This window comes from Mustelus asterias, chromosome 3, assembly GCF_964213995.1.
Source record: "Mustelus asterias chromosome 3, sMusAst1.hap1.1, whole genome shotgun sequence".
NCBI lineage: Eukaryota > Metazoa > Chordata > Chondrichthyes > Carcharhiniformes > Triakidae > Mustelus > Mustelus asterias.
In genome coordinates, this window is record NC_135803.1 from 93,181,345 (window position 1) to 93,187,316 (window position 5,972).

Here is a 5,972-nt window from a genome sequence, read left to right on the forward strand (position 1 = left end):
TTATGCGAAGGTGTGCAGATCGAAGCCCAAGAACGGCAGTGCGGCCTGTGACCCTTCGGAACGGGGATCATCACCATCGACGTCGAAGTACTCACGGGGTTCGTCCACGTGCGAGTCCAGGACGACGCCATTGTGGTCGACGGAGTCGGAGGAGGATGACCACCAGGAGTCGCTACGTTTGGCGCCCTCAACCATGTGCGATTCATGGGGGCGGCCATTTTGGTCGATGATGACCATGAGCGACCAGCAGGGGTCCTCAGCATCGACCTCAGCTGCCTGCAGTGGCATTCACGGACCAACGGTGGCGTCGATCACCCTGAACCAGGCTAAGCACCACAGGCTTGACTGTTCGATGATGGATATACAGGTAAATGGTCGTGCAATTTATTGTGTGTTTGACAGCGGGAGCACTGAGAGCTTTATTCACCCTGACACTGTAAAGAGGTGTGGACTCCAGATTCAACCTGCCAAACAGACAGTCTCTATGGCATCAAGGTCCCGGTCTGTCCCTGTGCTAGGACGTTGTGTGGTAACCTTGAAAGTGCAAGGCACAATTTACGAGCGATTCAGGCTCCTTGTGTTGCCGCATCTTTGCGCACCAATTCTCCTCGGACTAAACTTTATGGTCCACATGAAGAGTGTGATCCTACAGTACGGTGGGCCACTCCCTTCGCTGACAGTAGGGGAACAGCTGCAGTCTCCAAATTGTCCAAAGCGCCCCGCATGCAATCTTTCTACATTAAAGATCACCACACCCTCTTTATTCAAGAATCTGGTACCAGGCTGCAAGCCCATCGCTACTAAAAGTAGGCGTTACAGCACTGAAGATCGGATCTTCATCAGATCTGAGGTTCAGCGACTCCTCAAAGAAGGGATCATACAGCCCAGTGTTAGTCCGTGGAGAGCACAGGTTGTGGTGGTCAAGAGCGGGAACAAACCCCGGATGGTCATTGATTACAGTCAGACCATTAATCGATATACGCAGCTGGATGCGTATCCCCTCCCGCGCATATCTGATATGGTCAATCAGATTGCGCAGTACCGGTTGTTCTCCACCATAGACCTTAAGTCCACCTACCACCAACTCCCCATTCGCCCAGAGGACCGACACTACACGGCCTTTGAGGCGGATGGTCGTCTGTATCAGTTTCTTAGGGTTCCATTTGGTGTCACCAATGGGGTCTCGGTCTTCCACTGTGCTATGGACCGAATGGTGGACCAGAACAGGCTGCGGGCTACCTTCCCGTACCTGGATAATGTCACCATCTGCGGCCGTGATCAGCAGGACCATGACACAAATCTCCAGAACTTTTTACGCACTGCATCTCGCCTGAATTTGACCTACAACAGGGAGAAGTGTGTATTCCGTACGCGCCGGTTAGCCATCCTGGGATACGTGGTGGAAAACGGGGTCATTGGCCCTGATCCCGACCGTATGCGCCCCCTTGCTGAACTTCCCTTGCCCGCTAGCGCAAAAGCACTGAGAAGATGCCTAGGCTTCTTCTCCTATTATGCGCAGTGGGTCCCCAACTACGCGGACAAAGCCCGTCCGCTTATTAAGTCCACGACTTTTCCACTCACGCCAGAGGCCCAATTGGCCTTCAAGGAATTGAAACACAACATCGCGAAAGCCACGATGCACGCGGTAGACGAATCCATCCCTTTTCAGGTGGAAAGCGATGCATCTGATTTCGCCCTGGCCGCCACACTAAACCAGGCGGGCAGGCCCGTCGCGTTTTTTTCCCGCACCCTCCAAGGCCCCGAAATTCGGCATTCAGCGGTGGAAAAGGAGGCCCAGGCCATTGTGGAGGCCGTCAGACACTGGCGCCATTACCTGGCGGGGAAGCGGTTCACCCTGATCACGGACCAGCGGTCCGTGGCGTTCATGTTCAACAACACGCAGAGGGGCAAGATCAAGAATGATAAGATCTTGCGGTGGAGAATTGAACTCTCCACCTATAACTACGATATCATGTATCGTCCAGGGAAACTCAATGAGCCCTCGGATGCCCTCTCGCGCGGAACATGCGCTAGTATACAGGAGGACCGCGTGAACGCCCTCCATAATGACCTGTGCCATCCTGGGGTCACTCGGCTCTACCACTTTGTCAAAGCCCGCAACCTGCCTTACTCGGTGGAGGACGTCAGGTCGGTGACAAGGAGCTGTCGGATTTGCGCGGAATGCAAACCGCACTTTTACCGACCTGACCGGGCACATTTGGTCAAGGCCACTCGCCCCTTCGAGAGGCTGAGTGTGGATTTTAAGGGCCCCCTTCCCTCAACAGATCGGAACGTGTACTTTCTGAACATAATAGATGAGTACTCCCGGTTCCCGTTTGTTGTCCCCTGCGCGGACACGTCGACTGCCACGGTGATCAAGGCATTCCGTGATCTTTTTACCCTGTTCGGGTACCCCAGCTATATCCATAGCGACAGGGGCTCGTCGTTCATGAGTAATGACTTGAGGCAATTCCTGCTCTCCTACGGGATTGCCTCTAGTAGGACCACGAGTTACAACCCTAGGGGTAATGGACAGGTGGAAAGAGAGAATGCTACAGTCTGGAAGGCTGTCCTATTGGCTCTGAAGTCCAAAGGCCTTCCAGTCTCCCATTGGCAGGAGGTCCTCCCTAATGCGCTTCACTCCATTCGCTCCCTCCTGTGTACGGCAACCAATGCTACTCCCCACGAGAGGAGGTTCTCATTCCCTCGGAAGTCGTCCTCGGGGATATCTTTACCAGCCTGGTTGACGTACCCAGGACCCGTCCTTCTGCGGCGACATGTAAGGGCCCGCAAGTCCGACCCCTTGGTCGAACAGGTCAACCTCCTCCACGCCAACCCTCAGTATGCCTATGTGGCATATCCTGACGGGCGAGAGGACACAGTCTCGATCCGAGACCTGGCGCCCGCAGGGGACGTAGCAACTCCTGTCGCTCCCATACCCCCAGTGACGAATCCCTTATCCCTTATTTCTCCCCCGGACGTGGCGCGGACAGCACCGGGACCAGTGCTTAACAGTTTTACTCCAATGCACAGCTTGCCTGAGCCCCGGAGATCGGCGCCATCGCAGAATGTACCGGGATCCCCTGCACTACCGCTTCATCAGGGTCAACCGGCCTGTGAGTCCGTGGGAGAACAGCTGGACGCTGTTTTGGGGAGAACGCCACCGCAAGCACCTACTCCGGTGTCACCGCCGGTATTGAGGAGGTCACAACGACAGTGCGGTCCTCCAGACCATCTGAACTTATAATCTGTTGACATTTTAGTCTGTTTTCGTACCCCGCCGGCCTTTGTTCTCAAAGGAGGGGTGAATGTGGTGAACCATCGTTGGTTCCCACTGTGGGATTGTTCTAATGTTGTTGTTGGGCTCGGGTGTTCCCACTGTGGGATTGTTCTAATGTTGTTGTTGGGCTAGGGTGGGATTGATACACCTGTGGTTGTTACTGTTGTGGCACATCCCAGTCGGGCTCCGCCTCCTGGGAGAGGTATAAGACCCCCTGCTCGGGCGGGACCTCGTCAGTCTGGGATAGTGTGTTAACGTTCTATTAAGTTCCATTGTTAGACAATAAAAGCCTTCTGTTACCGAAGCTTCGTGCCTCGTGTTCAATTGACGGGGATCACCCGCTTAGCAGCGCAGAGTCGCTGAGCAGAAACTGATAGCCAAGTTCCGCACACATGAGGACGGCCTAAACCGGGATGTTGGATTTATGTCACACTATCAGTAACCCCCACAGCTTGCCTCCTGGACTTGCAGGCTGTCCTGTCTGGAGACAATACACATCTCTTTAACCTGTGCTTAATGCTCCCTCCACCCACATTGTCTGTATCTTTAAGATCTGGCGGGCTGTAGGGATTCGCATTCTAATCAGTATTCTGTAACTTGATTTTGTGTCTCTATGCCCTGTTTGAGAGCACATTTCCACTCCATCTGACGAAGGAGCAGCGCTCCGAAAGCTAATGGTATTTGCTACCAAATAAACCTGTTGGACTTTAACCTGGTGTTGTTAAAACTCATACTGTGTTCACCCCAGTCCAACGTCGGCATCTCCACATCATCATAATGCCAGCCATGGAGGACCACATGTTTAATTTGAGATAATATGGAGTCTTTCTGGGTTCAAAACATGATCTGTTGTGCCGACATGGGCAATGGATCGAGAACAATTTCCTGTGGTACCAGCAGAAGTGGTATGCTTTCGGGTAGGGGAAGGCGGCTTAAAGTGTCCATGTTTGGAATGTGTGTGCCTGGCCTATGTTGAAAGATAATCATAAGCTGCTAGCAATAGAGATAGAGTTGAACCCTCACTGAAGCTATGGGAGGAATGGCCTCATCTCCTTAAATAGACCCAAGGTTTGTGGTCAGTGGCTGCTATGAAATGTTATCCATAAATGTACTGATGGAACTTCTTCACTCCGAAGATGACAAAATAAAATCAGAGACTGGATGATTGCAATGCCAGTTTAACCTGGTCAAAGGTTTCTTTCTGGTTTTCTTTCCAATACCATCTCTGGTGCTTCTTGAGTAGTCTGTGTAGGGGTACCAATACAGAAGAAAGATTAGGAATAAATCTTCGATAATAGTTCACCATTCCTAAAAAAATTTCAATTATGATACATTTCTGGGAGTCAGTGCCTCCTTTAATTGCTTTAAAATTCTCCTTCACAGGATGCATCCTTTTTGCGTCCACTTTGAACCCTAAGTATGTTACTTTGTGAGCTTGGAACATACATTCCTCCCTTTTTAGCCTCACTCCAGTCTTCTTAAATTTCTTTAAAACTTCTTCGAGATTTTCCAGATTCTCCTCTTTGGATGCTCCTGTAATAATATTATTATCTACTTCGACAACCACCTTAGGTAGATTCTGTAGTAAGCTTTACATTGTGCGCTGGAAATTTTTTTTTTAATACTTTGCCAATTCAATCAAATCAAGTCCAATTCAGAGTCTCAACAAGTTGAGACATTTCCGATCCAGGCTGGCAAGACAAAGCAAGCGACCAAATTACCCTGTCCTGGGCCTGATCTACATGAGCCAAGCTGATTGGAGGAGGGAAAGCAATACCTCCTCCAAGACTTGAGCTCATTTGCATCTTAGCCAAAAGGCCGAGATACCGCTTTAAAAAATTGCTTCATATGAAACATATGAAGCTTCAATGTAACCTAATGACCTCAACCAAGTGCAGCATCCGCATAGCTACACTTGATCTTAGCCAAAAGGCTGAGAAGCGATAACATGTTACTAGTGCAGACCCAAACTCGCATTGTTCAGCCGTTTATCTTAGATGTGCCACGAATGCCTCTTTTGATTCTAATGGGGCTCTTGTTGTCAAATTAAATTCATGTTGCTGCATTATCATCAAGGGCATCGCGTGATAATGTCCCTTGACTTATTCCACAAGCTCCTTGAAAGTTTTGAAGTCAGGGGCATCTGGAGAAGTCAGAATCCTTATCAGGTTATATGTTGGAGCCCCTCAGCCTGTTAATAGCCCTAATAACCCTAATACGAACCTTTTATCATTTTGCTGATGATTGGAACCAAATTGATGGGGCAGTAATTGGTAGAATTCAAGTTGTCATGCTTTTTGTGGACAGGACATACCTGGGCAATTTTTCACATTGTCAAGCAATTACCAGAACTGCAGACGTACTGGAACAATTTGGCCAGGGATGCAAAGCACAAATCTTTATTCCTACTGCTGGTATATTGTCAAAGCCATAGACTTTTCAGTGTGCAGTGTCTTCAGCTGTTTCTTCCTATCACATGGAGAGAATCAAATTTGCTGAAGACTGCATATGTGATGCTGGGGAACATTAGGGACAGGCAGAGTTGCATCACCCACTTGGCACTTCTGCCTGAAGTTTTTGCAAATGTTTCTTATATTTTGCACTGATAAGAACATAAGAACTAGGAGCAGGAGTAGGCTATCTGGCCCCTCGAGCCTGCTCCGCCATTCAATAAGATCATGGCTGATCTTTT

At 49.9% G+C, this 5,972-nt stretch overlaps 1 pseudogene; it reads right to left on the minus strand.

Moving 5' to 3' along the window:
• Nucleotides 1-5,023: 5,023 nt before the first annotated feature.
• Nucleotides 5,024-5,225, minus strand: LOC144492017 (U2 spliceosomal RNA; annotated as a pseudogene).
• Nucleotides 5,226-5,972: the final 747 nt, after the last annotated feature.